Genomic DNA, 10,000 nt, shown 5'->3' with positions numbered 1-10,000 from the left:
ACACTTACTCAAATTGGCCTGGTCCCCATCAAGGTTAGAAAACAGTCTTTTTTAAAACCTAGTTTTGCTTGAAATTAAGCATTAGACCAATTCGGCTAATTAATGTTGTGCTCTGGGTGATCTGAATTGAGTATAACAGTGAATTACCGATTTGGTCTATTGTATATTTTCAATAAGAACATGGTTTGAAAATAAATACTTTTCTGACGTTCATGTGGACAAACCTGACACCAGATTCTTACTCTTGGGTAATGGATTATTGGCCTTGCTCAATTCTATAATTAGACAAGACCAGTACAGTTATTCTCACTGATTGTCCTCAAAAGTGTCCTCAAGCGACCGAGAGCGGTCAAATGAATTTTATGAGTCATCTATCGCAGAGATTCTACGAGATCACTACCCATGGGCACAACCAATCATACCAAGCTACGCTTCGCCATCTTTTCATGACTAGTAAAGCATTTGGAAATAATCTACAATTATCCGCGTCATCAGTTTACCTACACAACAATCCTCTGCTTTTTTATTTGCAACGCTGTTGTGAGAAACCTTTTACCTGGGTTTCGAGAAAAGCCTTAATTGTAAGAGTGACAAATATTTCGATTTCACAAGGACCGCGAGGTTATTATAAGCGAGTCGGAGAGCAATCTCATGGCGCCGCCGGGGAAATCACCTGATTTTTGTTCTACAGCGAATACTTCCAATGCTCCCAAAAGGGATGAAAAAGGGTCATCGGAGAGGACCAACAACAACAGTTGTCAATGACGATTCGACAAAGGGACCGAAGGGAATCGACGAGCTCAGCCACAAGATTGACAAGCTAGCGCATTTTGTCAATAATTTTTTGAATCCGCTATAAAGAAGGCTAAAAACAGCTTACGTTGACCCCTTGAGAGAGGATTCTAAGGAGAGTGAGGCGGAGGACAACGTGGGCGAAGAGAGCAGCGAAGCCGAAGGGGGAGCCCTCGGCAAAAAAGTGCAAATGTAGCTCAGGTAACCCTAATTAGTGTATTATTGGTTTAGTAGACGTCCTAGTACAGAAAGTTACTGAGGACAAGCAGACTGACAAGCCGTTAAATGAAAACATCGCCAGAGTCCTCGACAACATTTTTACTTCCGCCTTGAATGACCTAAAGTCTTGACGAACTACCGTAATCTTTTTTCGGGTCACTAAACTAGATGCCGAAATATGGCATATGGACAAGAAAACTACAGAAATTGCCGGGCTCCATGATAAAAAGATTAATACCCATAGCCTGCCTTACAGAGGTGACTGGAGAGACAGTGGAAAAGAAATCCACTATGCCAGCCGCTGAGGAACTCTGATAGAGCGTGTCACACACTATCCTATTGATAGTTTCAGCCAATGTGTCGTCGTGCCTTTTTTATAGCTGATTTAATTTGGATATAAAACACGAAACCACCTGCAGTAACAAAGAACCAACTTGCTCAGAGCTGTTTGCGGATGATTTGACTAAGCAACTGATGAAAGCAAAGAAGAGAAAAGGGCTTTTAAACAGTTCACAAGCCAAAGACAAATCAAAGCAGCATCTTCCTCCAAGGATGACACCGTTCAAAGGGAATTTTGTTTTATTCTATCATCATGGGGCACACTGCCATCAAAGATACCACAGTTCTAGTAACTGGCAGAATTCAAAACTTAATTAAGAATTGGAGAGTGCTTACACAGGACTCCTCCAAAGTATCTTCTGTAACAGGATACAAGACAGAATTTTAAGTCCAACCTGTGCAGTTTGTTAGCCCTGGGCCAATAAGATTTTACAATGGGGAGACAATCATTAATTGTTCACAAATTTTAAAATTTCTTGATAAGGGAATTTTCAAGGAAAGCACACACGGATAGGGGGAGTTTATCTCTGATATCCTCCTAAGACCAAAGAAAGATGGATATTACCGCTTGATCTTAAATCTGGACAAATGGATTCAATCCATACTGGCATTCAATTAATGAGAGCCAGTTCATGGAGAACATTAGAAGTTCCTAAGGTTTTGGTTTGGGAAAACAATATCGTCTTTTCCAAAATGATGAAACTAGTTTCCTCCAAACTCAGAGAAATTGGGCATGTAACAAGTGGTTACCTTGACGACTCATTTTTAGTGGGTTACACTTTCGGGTGAATGTTCAAACAGTGTTAGAGATACCCTAGGCTTCATTAAAGATTTGTCCTTCCTAACCCATGAAGAGGAGTCAGTAACAACACCAACACAGGTTATTCACCTTGTGGGCTTTGTTTTAAGCTTCATGGACATGAGCGTATCCATATCTCAGGAAAATCATAGGAAACTTCAGCGGGCAGCTCAGGGTCTTCTAGAAAAAGCCACATCCACGATAAGGGAGGTAGCACAGCTCATTCCCCAGATGGTTTCTTCCTTTCTAGGAATTGACTATGGGGAACTCTAATAAGAGTACATATGGCCGGACCTTTACAAACCCATGCAGCTCTCGCGGTGAGCAATGTCAGATATTACCTTGGTGGATATCAAACAGGAGTATTGTAACAGGGAAAATTCACCACATTTTGCACAATGACGATCACGTCTCATTCAGGGGTTAGTTTCAAGCTTAAACAACGGTTCCACAGGGGGTGATGATGACGGGGAGGGGGTGGGGGGAGATGGTTGGACGCAGAAAGCGAATATCACATAAACTCAAAGCGGTTTGTTTGGGTTTGCAAGCCCTGCAAGGAAATGGAGCAGAGAGATTTCAAATTGCTGTCTGACAACACGACCGACCACTGTTGCCTACATACGCTTTCTCACAGTGTCTTCATAACCAAATGCAGTTTAAATTCTATAGCATTGCTCATGAAAATTTCGCTGAACTTTTCATATACGCAATGGCGGAATTTTTTCTTTTTCTCATATTATTCAAAATCTATAGGACTCTCAAATTGAATGGATGTTTGAAAACTATAAAACTATCACTCATACCTGGTAATTACGAATGCCTTAGATATCTTGTCATTTCTAATACTTGAAAAGTAGCAACTGTTTGTGTCAGTAACGATCAACTTTTGTTTATTATTTTTATTATCATAAAATGTGCTTCTTCCTCACAAAAATGGGGACCCCACCCAAGGTCAATAGCGCTTTCACTAACGACGTCATGAAATTATAGACCCCTAAGTGACTCTGACAAACTAAGGTTCAGTCTGTAAGAGTCACAAGGAAAATGAGGCATAATATTCACTTCAAGTGAACGTCCTTGTCTGATTTTACGCGGGGGGCTCATGTGACAAAGTCTATATTTAGTAGTGCAAAGCGCTGTTAAGACAAAAAAACAAAAAACAGAAACAAAAACAAAAAAGAAACAAGAAATAAAGACGTAGTGGAATCCGGCATAATAGTCTTATTTGCGTAAAAGGCCAAGCTGCAACGCAAGTCAGTTGTAGACCTGAAAGGGATTATCAACTACTTGTTAAATTGCATTTAGAACAGATCTTTGAGTCACTTATAACTAACTTAATCAAATATTTGTAGAGTTACTAGGCTCGTATCGATATAATTGTTTGAAAGATATTATTTGGGGCACTATGCAAACTCGATTTGCATTTGTAATTAATACCCTGGGGTACATGCAAATGACACTATATATAGGTCACACGTGTTCCACCCCATCACTCTACACGATGATGCAAAAGGGAAGCATTTTTTATGATCAACCCGACTTACTGGATGGCCGTCGCGGATCATGTTCGTCGCAATGTAGCGGTGGAGGCTGTAGCGGAACAACTAAACCCTCCAGCCGAGGCGGCAGTTCAACCAGCAGCTGAGATACAACCGGCGGCTGGAGTTCAACCAGCTGTACTGGCGAATGACGTACATATAGCTTACGTCATAGAAAGTGCGGCGTACGGGGTTTTAGGCACTAGTTGTTTGTTTCAAAAACCCGAACGAGCGAGGAACGAGCGAGTGAGGGTTTTTGACACAAATAACGAGTGAATAAAACCCCGTACAAAGCACTTTCTATGTCGTGAACTGTTTATTACACACAACATGATAATTTTCATTAAAATAATTTTCTGAACCCGAATTAGAAACAAAAACTCACTAACAGTAAAACCAAATGCAAATTTAATTTAATTCAATACCAAAGTACGATTTGCACGATTTGCACGAGATGCACGAGTGATTGGCATGGAAACGCCTTTACGCTATCGTTGATTGGTTATACTTCCACATGTGAAATAGCTTTACGCTATTCTGATTGGCTGTATAGGCCTTTTTCACATGTGAAAATAAAGCGTATAGATTTGTGAAAAAATGAGCTTTATGGAATAAAATTCTCATGTTATGTGTAATAAAGTATCTTACGAGTTGTTAGTTTTCCCTGGTTCATAATGTCACGCTCGTTGGACTCTTCAGGTCCTCGGATTGTTGGTCAATTTAATTTGTGCTGCTAATGCCTGTGAGGTTTGCCTGTGGAGTGAGGTTTTTGTTCTTTTTAGTGCCTGTGGGGCTCGCCGGCGTGGCGAATTTGTGTGCTTATATTGTCTGCGTGGTTTGCCTGTGGGGCTTGCCTATAGGACAAGTTTATGTATTTTCCTTCGGAAGTTTAGCGTGAGTATTCCAGTCTTTGCGCTAACACATTGGTGTTAGCGCGTGGGGTCTCTGGAGACCCCAGATAGGTATATAAGAGTATTTAGCGTTAAGGTAGTCATCACGTGCGAAGCTACTCGGCGGTTGTTGCAAAGGAATTGTTTTCTTTTCTTTATGCCGTTCTCTCCAGAGCATAGGACATCAACCGAGGACGGAGACAACACATCTCATACTGATACTGTCGTAGACGTATTTGAACGTTTCAAGAACTATCTAGACGAGAAAGTCGAATTAAGTCTTTCGTCAGGCCTCGTGTCCCGTACGGCGACTGAGACTCAAAAGTTAAGCAAAGTAGCCAAAGCAGAGAAGTTGAAGTTCGCGGGAAACAAGGATCAATTTTATCTTTAACTCCGAACTTTGCGGAACCCTTGACGAAGTAAGTGATCTTTTAGCCGCCAAGCAAACAGAAAAAGCAGAGGAGAAGGTCGCTGATCTAAGTAAGAATCTTAAACGCCGGCAGAAGATTATCAAACTCGCCGACAAAAGCGAAGCAGGTTGGCACGCCGTTAAAGATTACCAGACAGAGGAGCTTGCCAGTGACTCCGAAGACGAGAAACGAATTCGTAAAGCACAGGAAAGAGCCTTGAAGAAGAAGAAACAGAATGTGTCAAGGAAGCAGGACAGGGATAGAAACTCGTCGCTTGGCGCTTCTCGTTTTCGCGCTACTAACGATGACAGGATGCTTTTTCGAGGTATTGTCCTTGCCCTTTCTTTGTATTTCACAGGCAAGTGTTTGCACTCTGCCTGCCTTTACCTTGTTGTAGTGTGTTTTATGCGTCAGCATACTGGAGAAGGAAAATTATTTTCCTTCGTACGAGCGCAGTGAGAAAGACGGAAAATATATTTTCCTTCGGAAGTTTAGCGTGAGCATTCCAGTCTTTGCGCTAACACATTGGTGTTAGCGCGTGGGGTCTCTGGAGACCCCAGATAGGTATATAAGAGTATTTAGCGTCAAGGTAGTCATCACGTGCGAAGCTACTCGGCGGTTGTTGCAGAGGAATTGTTTTCTTTTTCGTCTATTTAGTTTCCCGTTTATTTTATAAAGGTACACTTATGTGTTGTTCTAATTTTTCGTTTTTCCGTTTTTTTTTTCCCCGTTCGTTTCCGTGCCCTTCTTTTATTTTTTTTCTCTTCCAGGCTGTCGATTGCCTTCTCAATCGGACACGTGTTTCCGATGTGGTAGAAAAGGGCACTGGAGCACCGACAGTAGAAGATATGGGGGGGAAAAATAAGGGACCGGCTTCGGAACGCAAGCCAAAAGCACCTCTCTCACCTCCTCCGGGAACCAGCAAAGCAAATCAGAGCAATGACGTAGATATCATCGATAATGAGGAGACACCTGGACGTTTACCGGATAATTGTTCCAGTGAGTTTTTGCCGGGTGGCGGTGGTATTTCCCCGGTTTTGAGGAGAGTTCTATTACTCTTTGCCGGGTGGCAGTGTCATCTACCCAGTTGAAGGGCAGGTCAAGTGCTCCTTCATCGGTTGGCAAGGTTCTATATGCCGGGTGGCGATTTGTCCTCGTTTGAGACCAGATCTTTCTTTTTTTGTCTCGGCTGCGTGGTCCATATTTTGGATATTTTCTCTTTTCTTTTTCGTTACTTTTTGCTAGGAAGTGCATATTCGAGGGTATTTTCTCTCGCATGCCTAATTTAGCTTTACTGTTATTGGTTTTTCTTTTTCGTTATCCTTTGCAGGTTTTGCAGTAGGTTACCACCTGGGGTGATATGTGTGGTTCCCGTAGACAACGTATGGTACAGCAATTGTTATCTTCAAGAGCTAACTCCTCTGTTAAAAAATACGTCCTTCATTATAAAGGTTTTCTTAAGTATTGGAGGTCTAAGGGTATTATTGTTACTCTCCCATGCGTCAGTCTTTTGATATCAGAATATCTCTCGTATCTCTAGGATGCCAAAAATTCATACGCTGTCCTCTCCTTGGTCTTTTTTCTGCTTTGAAGTGGGTGCACGATATCATTCCCCACGGTCCCCTAGGTAACCCAGTTGATACCACTCTTTCTCGCAATATTATTGAGGCTAGAAAGCGTTTATTTAGTAGATCCATCAACAAATAGGAGCCCGTTACTCCTGATATGATTTATCGCATTTGCCTTGTATTTGCACGCGTAGATAGCAATCTTAAAGATTTACGTTCAGCCTTATTATTTGTGTTAGGTTTTCATGGCCTCTTTAGGATAAGCGAGTTATTGGATTTACAGGCCGTAGACTTCACAATACATACTGAGTATTTAGAAATTCTCGTCAAGTCTAGCAAAACCGATCAATACAGGGAAGGCAACAAAGTCTTTATTTCCAAGCTTGGGGGCATTACCTGTCCCCACGCTCTTCTTTGTCGCTATTTTGCTTCCGCTAGAATCGATCCCAACTCCTCAGTTTATATTTTTAGGGCAGTACGGTTTTTCAAGAGAACCAATATGTACCTGTTGTGCTCTAATATGCTTAGTTATACTAGGGCCAGGGAACTAATTAAGAAACCCTGTCAGCCATAGGTATAGATTCGAAAGGCTTCAGCACTCATAGTCTCAGGGCTGGTGGAGCGACTTTTATAGCCAAAAATCTACCTAGATGTGATGGCTCCGACAGATTACTTATGCTCCACGGTCGATGGAGATCCGAACAAGCTAAGAATATGTACGTTAAAAGAGCCTTTAGAAAGTAGATTGCAGTTAACAAGATTTTTTCCCTCGTTTTAGGCTCTACTAGTTCTTTGTTGCCACATTGCTTGGCATATTTTGCTAGTCTAGTACGACCTGTATCTGTTATCTATATCTGTATCTTAGTTTACTGACAGTGTTTTTTTAGTTTTCATGGACAGTCTTTTCTTTACCCTAATTTTGTAAATTTATTTTCTTTTTCATTCTTGTATGCTTTTTTAAGTATAGAAATAAGCTTACATAATTTTTTGTCACATATATTGTGAAGTTTGGTTGTACTTCAGGCAAGTGTTCGCACTCTGCCTGCCTTTATTCTTTAGCGCGTTTTTTCTTGTATTTATCCTTTTCTTCAATACTTCATTGTAATTCACATCTTAGATGCCATTAAAACTACCGCCGGGCAAGTGTTTGCACTCTGCCTGCCTTTACCTTGTTGTAGTGTGTTTTATGCGTCAGCATACTGGAGAAGGAAAATTATTTTCCTTCGTACGAACGCAGTGAGAAAGACGGAAAGTACTGGTTTTGCCTGTGAGGTCTGCCTAAGTGGCGAAATTCTTTGTTCTGTTGATGCCGGCGTGGTTTGCTTGTGGGGCTTGCCTGTGTGGCGAATTTCCTTTCGCTTTGTTAATGCCTGGGAGGCTTATTTGCGTGTTTGAATGTTTTGTATTGTTATATTCCAGTGTGGCTCGCCGAGGTGGCGGAGCTTTATTTTAATCATTTATGTCCATGTGGTTTGCCTGTGTGGCGGTTATTTATCTTATAATAACGTCTCAGGTTTGCCTGCGTAGCGAATTCGGAAGTCTTCGTATAATGCAGCGGATTTGTACTGATCATACGGGTTAGGTTTGTGGAGTGAGTTCTCTTTACGTTAATATGCATTAATAATGGCTATGGGGTTTTGCCTTTGGTAAAGTTTTTTTGGTTTTTGAAATGTCCCTTGGATTACTTGTGCTATTGACCAGGGTGAGTGACTCCTGTTGGTTTACCGTTTATCTAGGTAGCCACCCTACGTCCTGCTCTCAGGCGTGCTGAAGGCGCTCCCTCCTTGTCGTGAACCCCGGTACGGTAGTTTTCCTTGTTTATAATATGCCTTATCAATCGATTGGACTAGGTGAAATCCCTATTTAAACCCTGCCCCCTTTTTTATTTGGATGGTGGGTCTTAAGCGGAGGACAATGGTCTCCAAAGAGGGGTTTCCGGAGCAAGCAAATAACTGGGTAGAGTTCCAGAATCAGATTAAAGGAATCAAATGGAGATCAGTGTGGGAGTGACGGAGGCTGTTGATTGGAGGGATGTCCTCTCGTCGGGCCTTTCTTTTGAGTTAAAAGCTTTGAAATTGAGAGATCCCAATCGCTCCTTCGTTGGTGGCTTACACCAGAACGTTAAGGCTTAGGATACCTCCCCTAGTGGAACGTATTGGCATGTGGATTCGAATGGAGTCCACATTCTCGAATTTGCTCGTCCGTTTTCGGGCGTCTATGAGCGAGTAAAATATTCTTCAGATTTGCCGCCACCGAAACAGTTTCCAAACCATGCGTCGTGCAGACGTTTCTCAGAAAATTATTATTCGTGTTTTTTCTTAAATTTGTGAAAGGTTAGATTAGGTTATATTACTTATTACATTAAACAAGGATTGGGAAGAGTGGATCAAGTAACGGAATTGAGGGAAATACTTATATGATGATGTCAGATAGATGAGAATGGAGGTAGTCTTGCGGAGGCCAGAGCGATTCTCCATACCTTATTACCATATCGTTATATCATTAATAACAATACCCAGGGTAGAATATTACACTATACTTACAGCCGTTGTAGATTTGTGAGCCCTGAGAAAACATTTTCTGGCAGTTGAGTTATTTCATTTTTATAAAGCAATCTAGAAAAGAACGCATGGAAAGCAATTTACAAGAAAATTTCTTCAAAGCTGCGTTAGAGTAGTAATAGTTTATCTTAACCCATTGACCCCTGGGCCAGAGGGGGTTTCTTAGGGCGTTTGAGGTGTCAATGGGTTTAATTGCCAACGAGTCAGCCGAGTGAAGACGCGAGGCTGACGAGGAGGCGGCCTTAATAGAGCCGAAGCGCGAGAGTGTTTTGTATGCGGAAAAAGTTTCGAGTCCTCCAGAGAAAATGTAATAATAGGAAAGGTAAGGAAACAAAGGGCCGCTTATCATGTGACGTCAAAAACCAATGAAAGCGCGTGTTTTAATGTGTTGTCATCAGACAAACTGGCATGACGCAACATAGTTATCTGACTATTGTATTGGGTACACTTGTTTTGAGTATTCTTTAATATTTATCTTCGAACTGAACCAGGGTACGTGTTCTTATCGGCCGCTGTTGTAAATTTAGGTCCACGTGCCGTCGTCGATTTTATTTTTTTTGTTTGTTTTGTGGCCGTCTTGCTGTGAACAACTTTATTTAATTTTCAAAGGAAATGATGATGTATCTAAAGTACACAATTAAACGATCAGTTTGACATATAATTCATAGCTTTACCTTGCAAAACAAACAACTTCCATGTGTCATGCAAGAGAGTTTGATTTCCCATGACATGTTTCATACCCGTGGCCTTTCAAAAATTACAGCAGTACTTTCAATATTATTGCAAAACACCTTAACCTTTACATTGTTTTTCGAGATACAAACTCTTGATACAAAGTGTGCGAGGGTTTTACTATTGGGTTCCAAAAGGGCACTCAAATTCAA

The 10,000-nt window shown here is 41.4% G+C and overlaps 1 pseudogene; it reads left to right on the top strand.

Annotated features, from left to right (window-relative positions):
* The first annotated feature begins 3,696 nt into the window (after window positions 1-3,696).
* LOC138048706 (uncharacterized) lies at window positions 3,697-7,950 on the top strand (annotated as a pseudogene).
* The last annotated feature ends 2,050 nt before the right edge of the window (window positions 7,951-10,000 follow it).

This window comes from Montipora capricornis, chromosome 5 (genome assembly GCF_036669925.1).
Source record: "Montipora capricornis isolate CH-2021 chromosome 5, ASM3666992v2, whole genome shotgun sequence".
Classification (NCBI taxonomy): Eukaryota; Metazoa; Cnidaria; class Anthozoa; order Scleractinia; family Acroporidae; genus Montipora; species Montipora capricornis.
This window is presented reverse-complemented; position numbering and strand designations above follow the sequence as displayed.